Source organism: Echeneis naucrates, chromosome 4, assembly GCF_900963305.1.
Source record: "Echeneis naucrates chromosome 4, fEcheNa1.1, whole genome shotgun sequence".
NCBI lineage: Eukaryota > Metazoa > Chordata > Actinopteri > Carangiformes > Echeneidae > Echeneis > Echeneis naucrates.
In genome coordinates, this window is record NC_042514.1 from 1316832 (window position 1) to 1329518 (window position 12687).

Genomic DNA, 12687 nt, shown 5'->3' on the forward strand with positions numbered 1-12687 from the left:
TATGTGTTACTTAGCGGCCTGTGCGATGAGCGAATTCTACCAGACAAATTCACGTGGATCTGAACATCACAGAAAGGTCAAGGAGTTGGCTTCACCACAGGACATCGAACTCAGACGCTTTTAGTTTTGGGCTTTTCCGTGATTTCCGTGCAAATTTTGATTCCTCACATGCAAATTCTGGGCAATCCCTCAGTGGACGGAATTACAGCAACTGTCTAAAGTGCAAACACAATGAAACAGAAACCTTTTGCTGGGGAAAAACAGAACCCCATGTTAAATCAAGTGAACCGCTGACTATAATAAACAATCGGCAGGTAAGGGCCAAACATTGCACGAAGGCACTTGGAAAGGATGATAAAGTTTAACAGTCTGCAGGGTGTTTGTGTGTTGTTTCTTTTCTTTCCCTCTTTTTTCAACCCGGTCTACTCGTATCTAAAGTAAGTGCCACTGGAACACATACTGTAAACACAGAACAGTGAAAGCTTCTCAAATGCCACCAGACCTGGGAGCTACACTCTCCCATTCCCTCAACATATTCAAGGAGCTGCAAGGAGGGGCCTTTTTTCAGCACCAGAAGTGGAAAATCTAACAAGGAGGCACCCTTTGTCGAGCATATAATGAGCAAGGGGCAGTTGTTGTATGTTTTAGGGGGGCTGCTGGGAATTAGTAGTGAGGTGAGGGAATCCCCCGGTGCTCGCAGAATAGGAACACCGATCATGAGGACGCAGCTTCTCAAAAACTGCAACTGTAAAAAAAAAAAAAAAAAAAAAAAAAAAAAGCCTCCTCATCTGAAATACAACGCAGATGTGATGAAATGCTGGCCATAAGATGCACCTTTATTAAATCTCTATCTGCCTCAATAGGAGAACATCCCCCGTTTACATAATATGCCAAACCTTCCTCGACATGGACGAAATGGACTTTCACAGCTCAGGCAACAGATAAAGGACTATATTACTCCATCTTCCCACAGCAGAAACCTCATACCTAGACGTTACCTGGACATGTCATCACCTCTTAACATGCATATCTTAAGTGCACATTTGGTAGAATTTAGTTTCCTTTGACATAGTTTATGCCTCTTGAGCTGGGTAATATTTTGTCATGATAAAGAGCTGAATGTAAGAGAGCCTGGGCGTGATTACAACTGAGCCTTAAAATAGACCTGTTACCTGAGAGTGAATGAAGTACGTACTGAGAAATAGGTCGATTCCATATGTGAAGGAAATAGATTTCACACATGTGCCATGTTCGTTTAATACACTTCACCTCAGAACATCTACCTTAGGGTCCAATGAAAAGTGTGTAATCACAACGGTCGGACTGTAGCAGCATACTATACAAACAGAACAAAGCTTGTGGACGGTGACAGGTTTGATTTCACAACGAACACAGTGAAGAATAACAGAAAGTGACAAGAATTAAGTTTTGTACCTCGTTAAAAACTTTTTTTAGCTTATAAAGTATTGGTTCAAGTGCAGTGATGACATTAGCTGCCAGGGATGGCAGCCTTCACAGGCTTTATCTGAAGACAAGTTTCCTCAGTGTTGGGATTGATTTTCTCTTTTTTTGCAAGCAAATTGTAAAGTGAGTCCCTGTGTGACACTGACTTCAGTGGATTATCTCATGAATGAAGTTGGTTCAGATTTGGATCAGTCTGACTCTCGGACTGGTGCTTTGCAGCTTTACTTCAGTATCTTGGGAATGTTTATCATGTCAGAAACTGTCAAGGTAACAACACGTACACACCAATTGTCTGATACAGAAGAAAGCACAAGTCTGAGCTTTACTTGCCCATTTAAAGCCTGTTTGCATTGTATAGCAGTCACAGGGAGCACTACCTGAGAAGTAAGTGAAGGCAGATTGAAAGCTTGACGAGAAATTTCCTACTTCGAAGGTTGTATGGAACAAATTACTGCGTCCTGTAATGCTAGCAGATCCTGAAGATATTCTAAGACTCGGCCTGATGAGGTTCTTGGATCACACACATGATGCAGACAAGCATGACGGGCAGAGCAGCCTGCATGTTCCCTTTGCACTTCTGGTAACCAAACACAAACATGGAACGCACACAAACGGAGGCAGTCAGTTTTGAATGAGTCATCGCTGCATCAATCCATAGGGAAATCTCAGTGTATCAGCACTAATAATGCACTCACTGCTACAGGTTCTGTCTTACTGAAGTTCTCTTGTGGTAAGTGGCTCAACATGCCTCCAATGTTTTGGTGTCTGAGGTCACATCCTTAAAGGAATTAATGGCAGGCCCCAACTTCACTTTTAAATGCATTGACCTCACTTTGCCAAAGGCACAAAGGCTCGTGACAGAAAATGGCACACAGTTTCAGAATAAGTGATCAGAACAGTGTTTTGGGCCGCAGGTGTAACAGCTGCTGATGAAAGAGCCGTGGAAGCATTTGTCAGACGCACCGTTCAAAATTATGTAGTTGGATCCTCACACGTCACCCCCTCTTTTCCAAATTTCCTTCCTCTCAGGGCTGCATGTGTATTAGACAGACAGTAATTTGTGTGAATTGCTCGGTAATTAGGCCTATCTCTTATAAAGCAACAGTCACCGACAGCTGTGTCTCGTTCCAAAACTAGAGACTGGCATGTCCCTTTGAGACAATCATTTTTCAAATCAGGTAATTAGAGCAATTAGCCACATTGTACCTAATTACCTGCCGTCGTTTAGCCTAATGATATTACTTACAAACACTCTTTAAAGGAAGATAGAGCTACTTACTGATCCTCCAACTACAGTGTTTAGGCCAACAAATGAGAGCATTCCAGCTGCTCAACAGACTTAGGTGCTCGTGGGTTTCAAATACCTCTGCCAGGCTTATGAGGCCATCAATAGTGGTTTTATTGTATGCCCTTAAATGTCACAGAGATAGATTTTGGGAAAAAATGTATCACTCATATAGGGGAACAGATTATTCGTCTTGCTGTCTATTGCCCATTTGAACTGATGAACAGGCTCCCTGAGTGAAGACAGAAACAGGGTTACTGTCTTGTCCATAAAATTTGGCTTTATGCAGCAGAAAAGGGAGACAGACATATGAACTATTGACAAAATGATGTTGCTATTTAATTTCTTTTCATGCCAAGAAGGCACTGCTCTTCCATATTGCCAAGCATCTCACGTCATATTTGTTTCTCTGCCATCTTTCAGGGAATCTGTCCGTTTTCAGCCAAACGAAAGAGATTTAAGGTGGCACGTTGTGGTGTTAAAGCTTGGAAAAAAGGTGGGATTCAGACCTCAGCAGAGCTCGAGTTCTGCCGAACTGAAATGTAGGACGTAAACACTGGCTAATTTATCAGTCTCACTGCAGCGGAGCAGCTGACTAAGATTATGAGCTGCATGCCAGGCGACATTTTCAGCCTCTCTTTGTCTGTTTAACTCAACGATAAACACCAAACACTGTCGGAAAGTCTTTGGATAGGATGGATAAGATGACAGGACTGAATGGTCACGTGAACTCAGTGTAGGAAAGTGAGCGGATAACATGCACATGTCAAGAGTATTTATCCACATTTCAACATCCAGTACACTGTATGAACGACTGGACCTGAAATACCTGAAATAAAAAAAGATTGTAGTGAGTGTATTTATCTTATAACAGTACTTTATATGCACAAGGACCTTTTATAAACACCAGCATGGGCATCATGTTTTCACTCTGTGCTTCAAACGTTACATATATAAACTTCAGCTCCTTGAACTCCTGAGATAGATGCCAAAAATCATTATTAACTGGTCTGGTTGCTATTTCTAGAGAGTAAGAGAGCAGTACCAGAGAATGAGTGAGGCCAAAGATTTACAGACAGCAGGTTTGGCCTGTTTTAGGTGACCGAATTTCAAACCAAGTTTCCAGGGAGGAGATCAAGACCTTTGCTTTGTCTCATTTCGATTTAAAAAATCATCAAAGATAACCTTTTCTTTCCTTGTTGCTTTAACAGTAAGAAGCACATGGGCTCGTTTCAAACAACTTCACTCATGGCTGTGAGATTGTGACCCCCCCCACAGCCCTTCACAGTCTATATGCTGTTCAGCGATAGCTCCCTGCAGTCTTCTCCTCTGCTGAGCACTAATTGCCTGAGAAGTGCAGATTCTGTAGCAAAACAAAAATAAGAAAATCTGTCTGAAGAAGTCTCTCACACTCGCAGAGATATCAAACAATGCTGGCCCCACAGCCAGCTCAGGACGGGTGTTTTAACTAACCATTAGGAGGGCAGTTTCACCCCTAATCAACCTTCAATCTAAAAGGACTTGCTAGTACAGAGCAAGGAGGTCTAGTTACCATAATCTAGTGAGAAAAGACCCCTGCCAGACTTTCCCTCTTTTTTTTTTATCGGGCCTGTAATTTACTCTGAACTCTTGGTACTTAAGAGCACTGGTCACTACACTCTAAAAATTTGAAGAGGAAACCAGCAGAAGTAGAATCAGAGTTCTTTGAGCTTGTCATTAAAAAGGGGTCCAGGGCAATGTTTTTAGGGTTAACTTTGGATGGAAATGAACTGTCAAACAACTCTGTGCGACACCCATTTGGTATGAAATTCATGACATTCTTATTGGTGAGTGTGGGAAGGATGCACTGAATCATTATTTTTTAGAGTGTGGGATGCCCACTGACAAGAGTGGGGAAGGGAGGAGGGTATGGAAGTAATTACTGAGCCCTTTTCCAAGTACCCCATCACACTATCACAATACTTACTGAAAGGCTTTATCATTCTGAGGTCAGGGGGTTTAAGACTGTTATTGCACTTATGTTTTACTCAGTCCATTTCTTATTAGGCTTATTCATTAGCAGATGGCAAAGAACATTCGCTTCTTTTCTCTGTTCCCCTTTTTCAAATGCACTCACTTACACGCAACCTCGAATTGTAAGATTTAAAATGGACCTTCCACTTGATGTTGCATCCAAACACATCCATTGTATCTGGGTAATAATCAGTTCTGACTGCATGAATGGTTGTAGTCGTTTGTTCACACATGATTTGTTTGTGATGGACTTATGAGTTTTCCTTTCGCTCTCACTATCCAAAGTGTGTCATTGACAGTGTTGGAAATTCGTGCTCATTTTCTTTACCCAGGAATCATAAGAAGTGAACCAGGACACACAAGAATGAAAAGAAAAACCAGGCAAGGAACTGAATAAATTAATGGGTTTTGTTTTGTTTTGTTTTTCATTTCTTGCAGATATATTTTGCAAGCTCTACAGCTCTTTTTGTTGAAGTGATCACTTTGCTCCTTCGGGAGGCCAATGAGACCTCATCAGTACCGACTTCCTCTGCAACATGGGGTAGTCCCATCAGCTCTCTCAGCTTCTCGCCCTCATCTTGGATACTTTCAGTCTCAGCTCCCTCTTCACTGACGGCTAACAACACTCCATCAGTTGAGGTCACAACTTACTTCGGAGGAGGAGCCTACCTCTTTCATCAGGGGATGCTCCAGGTCAGCAGGTTCTCCGACCATGCTGAGAAGCACCCAGGTAAGGCCAGTCCTTGCTAAGAAGTCTGACATTTTGCCAGAGCGCCTTTGGAGCCAACTGGAAGCCCTTTTTGTTGGCCACCACAAATGTATCCAACACAATCCCACTTTCTGGCCAATAACTTCCGTGGGCTAACCAAGAACCAAAAAACTGCATGTCATGGATTTAAAAGTGCAAATCCTATGACATAACCACAAAGTTGATCATTAATCTTCATGGCAAATGTTCAGGATCCAGCAGCATTTATGAAAAATCTTGCTCAGGTTCAGATTTGGGTCAAATCAACCATGACCTGATTTTGAAGTACTGAAAAAAGTGTTTACATCCACAGTTGCATAATCCACAATGTATAATCCAAAAAATCACTGCTCCATCCAGATTATGTTTTTTTTTCTCCCATTAGATTCAGTAACTTTGTTAAATACTTTTACTTCGTGAAAAACAGGCATCATATGAAGATATATTATTCAATTTCCATGATAAAGGAGATCTGGAACACTAACATTACAACAACGTGATGTTGTAAAGTCAAATGGACAAATGGTCCTGACATTTTATCTGATGTCACCATTTCACATTGAACTTGTTCAGTTTGATGGCAAAGACTTAGTTTGGTTAAATCAGTTGCCTAGTGATACAATAGGCTTACCTGTATTTCATAATAATTTGTTTAGACACAGTACATATCAGATGTCACAGCTGTTTGCAACAAGCAGGGCTATTTGTAAGATGATGAAATGTTGTATTATGACAACATGGCAGCACAAACTGCTCTATACACAATATTTTCCAGTTTAAAAGATGTGATTTCAGGATAGCTCATACACATTTGCATACATCACGCCTTTAGAGAAATCACTATAAGTTTAATGTTTGTCCTCCCTCTCTTTGGACATAACCCCATGTGTCCACATTAACCATAAATAGGATTTAAATATTGATTACTTATCATAAATTATTAATTTTTATACTCACTCTTTGGCGACACAATCTGGGCAGAGCAAGAAAAAACTTTACTTTTATTGAATAAGACATAAATTGTATTATTTTCCACCCTTTGAGTGCAACATGGGAACAACTTTGTTTTTTGAGTGCACTTTTTAACATTTACCAGGTCAGACTGACCCTAATCGTTTCACTTGCCACAGTCAGGGCCATCAATAATATTAGGTCCAGATGACAGGATTTTTACTGCCTTGCCTGTAGACATAAAATCAGTGACAACTTGAACAAACTGTTTTGGAACCCCTGCTGAAGTGTAAATCACAGATGACACATTGGAAGTGATTACAAGACAAAAGACAACCTGTCTCCACTGAATAATGAGCACTAAAGCTGGTTTTTCTCTTACAGTAATACAAACAGTACTGTCTGCAACTGCTTCAGATTCAGAAGGCTGAATTAGATGGTAGCTCAGCAGCCAAATAATTCCAGCAAACTGATCTCACACTCTAATCTGACATCTTTTTAAATAAATGCCTCACTAATAATATAGCAGGTGCTTATACTGTAACGCAGCCAATGTGATGGCTGGTTGCACAGTAAGACTGCGGCCATCACTCCAGCTCACATTTACAGACATCTGAGGTCACTCAGACATCAGATGCTGAACGCCCTCACAGCTAGAGGGCTTAGCTTACTGGTCATCGTGCATATCAATGAATAAGCCGCGATAAAGTCTTCCCTTACCACACAGACACACATTTCCTGCTCTAATGACAGTGGAGGACTGAAAGATGTGGTCCTTCAGTGTACTCTGGTTTACTTGGGCTTTCAGTAAAAATAGCAATTTAACCTTTCCTCTTTGTGTGGGGAAGGAAACGGGCAGTGTTCACCTAATAGCAAGCACAGAGACTGTCGTCATGGGAGTATGAGCAGGGAATTTGTGTCACCATTCCCTTCCTGTTGCTCGGGCCAAGAGCAGACCTTAAATCCAAAGATAAGAACTCTAACCAGCCCCAGTTTGACTTCATTGCTGCAACTTCATGCAAAAAACGAAACATTTATCTGGACCATTGTGCACTCGTGGTACCCAGGCAGCTGGCCATTTCGCCTCTACCAAACGGCATCAACAACAAGTGACAGGATCAGAAGTTTCAGAGGAAATTCCTGGAAGGTTTGCCAAGGGGAGAGCCTCGGTCTGTTTTAAATTACGGATGTCTCCTGTGTGTTGGCATTTGACAACAGCAAAGAAGGAAGAAGAGACAAATAGTGACTTGGGATTCCAAAACAAAGGGGGTATACCCAACGTTCCATTGTGAGCAGGAGGGTTGATTATCTCATAGGTTTATGTTTGCTGCAAAAGTTCACCACATCTTGAGCCTCTTTGGTGAGTCATCAGTTACTCAGTGGATGGCAAAAAATGGTAACCATAAACAGATGCACGCTGTTTGGGTTCGGTCGGCGCATTCTTTTGTCACTGCTCCTAAATAACTGTACACAATCCTTATTTGATTGATAGTTGACAGTTTAGACACATTTGTGTGCATTAAACAGGGACAATGACAACATAGGAAAAATATTATGAGACACAATGTCACCAAAAAAAAAAAAAAAAAATCTAAACATGGAGAGTGGCCATGCATTGCAACGCTGCAATTCTTATAATCTTTCAACATATGGAAAATAAATATGTGGTGGATATATTAATATTCTCCTTTCTAATTAGATGCATTTACATAGCTAAGAAATAGCTATCCAATATTCTAAAAACTTGTGTAATATATATAGAATGTCTTAGTTTGTGTTTGCTGCTCTGTGTGTGATCTACAGCACAGGAATTATAGGAATAACTTCTCTGGGTCACCCAGCATTTCTGGCTCATTCCCAGCGGAGCACATTACATCAACAGGCACGGCAAATCTTGATTTTGAGTGATCAGGGTTAATGCTGATTAACTTTTCCTACGTAAAACTGAAATCTGGATTTGAGATTACAGGGGAGGAGTGTCCGCCACTTCCAAGTCTCAAGAGGACAAATGTGTAGAGTTAAAGAGCATGACTTCCAAAAGGGAAAATCTGATCAGATCCCCGACTTTGATTGGTTGCATACTAAGTATTAAAACCTACGTGGAGTTTTTATTTTGCATCTACCAATTCATGTAAATGAGGTGAGTTCTTAGAAGAGATTTAAAAGAAATTTCCAGACAGACCAGAGTCAGGGGGACCGATGACTGGGAACAGCGTGAAGGATCTAAGACTGTGTTTAGGCTCATACAAGGTTTATAATTCTGTCATGTAACTTGGAGCTCTGATCAGATGTGCTTTAAAAGTGATTAGTAAGCTTTTAAAATCAATTCTCAGACATACAAGGCACCAATTAAGGGATGCAAGGATTAAGGTGACGTGATGCTAAGGTGAAGCTAATAAATAAATAAAAAATAAAATAAATAAATGAATACAGCCTTCCAGTTTTGAGAAATTTAAGACATGAATGACTGATCATGGGGCAGATTGTGAACATAATTTAACGTTTGCTCTTATCTAATTATCTACCAATGTGAAGGATTGAAAACCATAAAAACATGGGCATACACATTAATGCAGAATTCACCAGTCAATATTACGTTGCACACAGGCTAAAGTTTAAACAACCACAATAATATTCATGAATAGTACTGGAACAGGTAGAATAACAAATCAATTATTTGAGTGTAAAGATTTGAAAAAAATAATTCAAGACTTAATTCAAGATTAAATGTATTCTTCAGTTAGCTGTTGTGAATTATGCAAGAACAAATAGCCAGTGCTATTAACTAGAATGGCAGCTGACTGATGTGAGATATTCCCTCTGAACACAATCAGAAGAGGGAAAACCTAAAAAGCAATGAGTCTGAGTTAAATTTTAAGTGGCTGGTGAATGTTGCCCAATGTGGTCTGCCGCATGTGTTTTAATATGGAGCTCTGAGGTCGAGAACAGCACACCTGGGACACAGCACACACACTGCTGGAGGAAGTGGTCCTCCGCCAAAGAAAGCAATAGAAATTTCCAACTAATTCACCAGTCTGTTGAGACCCCCCCACCCCCGCCCCTCCCTCCTTTAAAGCCTTTCCTTTGTAAAGCATGAAAACAATGTTCCTAATTCAACATATTTTTGATACCATTTTGATACAGGATAAAATCTGCATTTGCTTCTCTCATACAAGTTTGTTTGTGTTACTCTTGTGCTACACTGTGTGTTTTTGAAAAAAAAAAAAAAGTATATATATATATATATATTATAAAATGAAATCTGCACAATGTATATTTATCTGTGATCTTAAATCTTTAAAACACTAAAAAGTGTTTGGAAGTTTTGTGGGAATATTTAATTTTGTTATTTTCCAGTTTTCTCCTTCGGTCTTCAGATTTTGCCAAATAAGTCTTATGTGGCATAGAACAAGGAAAACCCCTTTTGGCTGTCACTTTGTGTTGCATTTGCTTTTTTACAAGTTTTTGGACCACATTTCCAACATCCAGCAAATGTGGGTGAAGTTGCTTAAAGATACTTTTTTGGATATATTTTGCATCTAAAAATAAACTATCCTGATTAACTTGTCATACATAGCACATTAAACGGCACGAAATGCACAACATAGTAGTAGTATAACTAGTGAGAGTCCTGTTTTAGTGACTAAATAGCTCCAGTAATTTGTTACATGTACACTGCAAGATTACAATTATGTCATACTTGTTTAAAAGGCAGAACAAACTGTGCAGCATCTGCAACTTAGATCGAGTAATCAAAAATGACCATTATAATGTGACTTGCAAAAAGCTCCATTTCATTGTTTTTCCAATATTCAGTGTCAAGCCACAGGAGAATGAACTCCAAGTGAACACTGGCTATTACGCTGCATTCATAGGGAAGGGGAGAAAAAATATTACGTCTCTTTGGCTTTTCTCATAGGAGTCCAAAGTCAGCACAGGCAGGTTAGTGAGACCTGCACTCCTCCCTGTGATTCCTTTAAAACATCTCATCTCCGAGACAGATTCTATCTCGTATAGTCCAGTTCCTTATGGCGACGCCTGCACCCACACGTAGTAACATTCACGTGTGATAACATAAACCCACAGGTTGAATTCTGAGTGAGTGCCAATGCTTTTAATGACACATATTTTGTTTTTATTGGTGGAATTCTAATATTGTTTAATGTCGTGGATGTGTAACCCCTCCACCCTAAAGATTTGCCAATTTAGCAGCATTAAGCTTCATTTCGCCATGAATGGTGTTTTGATATGGATTCTATTCTTTGTAAAGCGTGGTTTGTGTACGTGTCAGTTTGTTTCACTTCTTCAGAGGTTTGACATGTAAACATGCAGACACACCCAAAAATGGAACAACATGTATACTGCACATGGGTTTTGGTTGGTTTGACACATTTAGACTCGACCTGCGTTGTTACACTGAGTTTGGTTTCGACCTTAATATTTTTTCCTCCTAAGATATAAAGTTAATAACTTGTATAACAAACTTTTGACTAACTCTTATCGAATAACTGAAGAAAACAAGGAGGGGCAGGCTGAGGAAAAGGGTTATTCATCTTGGTAGGACTTATCAAAGAGGTCCAGGGTTCTCCACCTCCCCACCATTGTTATGGTTCCTTGTGTGTAAGGTTTTGGTGGAGTTTTTCCTGCACTATATCTTTTAAGGGAAACTATGCTGATTTCCTCTTACTCGGGCTTTACTCAGCAGACGGTCATCAAGGGCCTCTAAGTGGGATTCCAGGAACCCTTAACATTGATAACTGCAATGCACAAAAATATCAGAAGACCTTCGTATCATGGCGAGATGAATTCTAAATTTGAAGTAGACACTAACATCCGCATTGTTTGTCATTGCGAAGACAATAAATAAATGATAATATGGGCATTTATAAAGTCAAAAGCTAATTACAATCACATTTATCCTAAAATATATGACCTTAATAGATAAACACAGCTGTTTCCTCTGAAGCAAAACAATCAACCTCTTGAAGTGAAAAAGTGTGAGTGAATATTCAGCTATAGGGCTTTCTGTACAGGAAGCTGCTCATGCTGACATTTCCCTTCCACTTCTGCTTCATTTAAGACTTAACAGGAACACATGTCATGGTCTTTGTCTCTGAAATCAAATCCTCGCCACTCCCAGTGAGAGAGCTGTCACTTATCTTTGGTTTAAAAGTTTACCTCAGTTTCTATTTACAGACCAGTACGCCATTCCCCTGTAATCTTCAGTAATAACATGAAACATAATACTCTTTATTTGCGTCAGTATCATTTATTGTTTATTTATTACAAAACTGTTCAATAATATGAAGTGCAATAAAATTTGGCTTATTTACAGAAGTTATCCTTTTGCCTTAGGATAGCTTGTATATGATTCCAGTGCATGTTGCCAAGACATAAATTAAACCAAGATAATAGCATTGACAATGAGGGGGACAGGATGGTGGTTTTTGGGGAAAAAAAAGTACATTTTTAAGTGACAATAAACTAAGTAAGAAAGCACTAACCCTTCTGAAAGGGTATCACTTATGCCACCATTTGAAATTGCATGAATTTGAACTTACTGAGAAAGTTACCCATGAACTCTCAAAAACAGCCAGACAAGTAATCCTCTACCACATCAGTACCATCAGTGTGTGTGAAGGTGGAGTGTGGGGGTTGAATACAAGTATAATTGGAGCCGAGTACAGTTCTCTGAAGCACATTAGCACAGAGCCCACAGTGTACCAGGTTCCACAGAGGACAACACAGCTGCACAAAAACAGGTATGTGGAAAACCAAGCTGACAGAAAGCAGAAACGTCTGAAAAGAACATGGGGGGGTTCCCCATCTGTGAACGGGGACCACCATATATTGGATCCTGTTACGGCATGCAAGTAGAAAGCAAAAGATCCATCTTGACTCAGCGTTTGATTCAGTTGTCTTTGCCTGAAGAGCGTGCTGAGTGTCGCCATGAAAATCAGCCCCGGTTTGACCCTTAGTGTTCGCTTTTAAAAGATGGATAAGTTGAGTAGTGTAGAATAGTGTCCCATAAGAAAACGCTGCACAGATCAGTCCCAATCACTCCGTTATGACGAAGCCTTCAGTCCTGACTCTACAGATCCAGCAACAAATTGTTGTAAGCTGCGTCTGAAATCTGCATGGCCTGTCTACGAACAGCCAAACAATATGACGTGTCCATGTATGACTGAAGGGGCATTCACTGTTTGGACACTGTAAGGCTCCTACG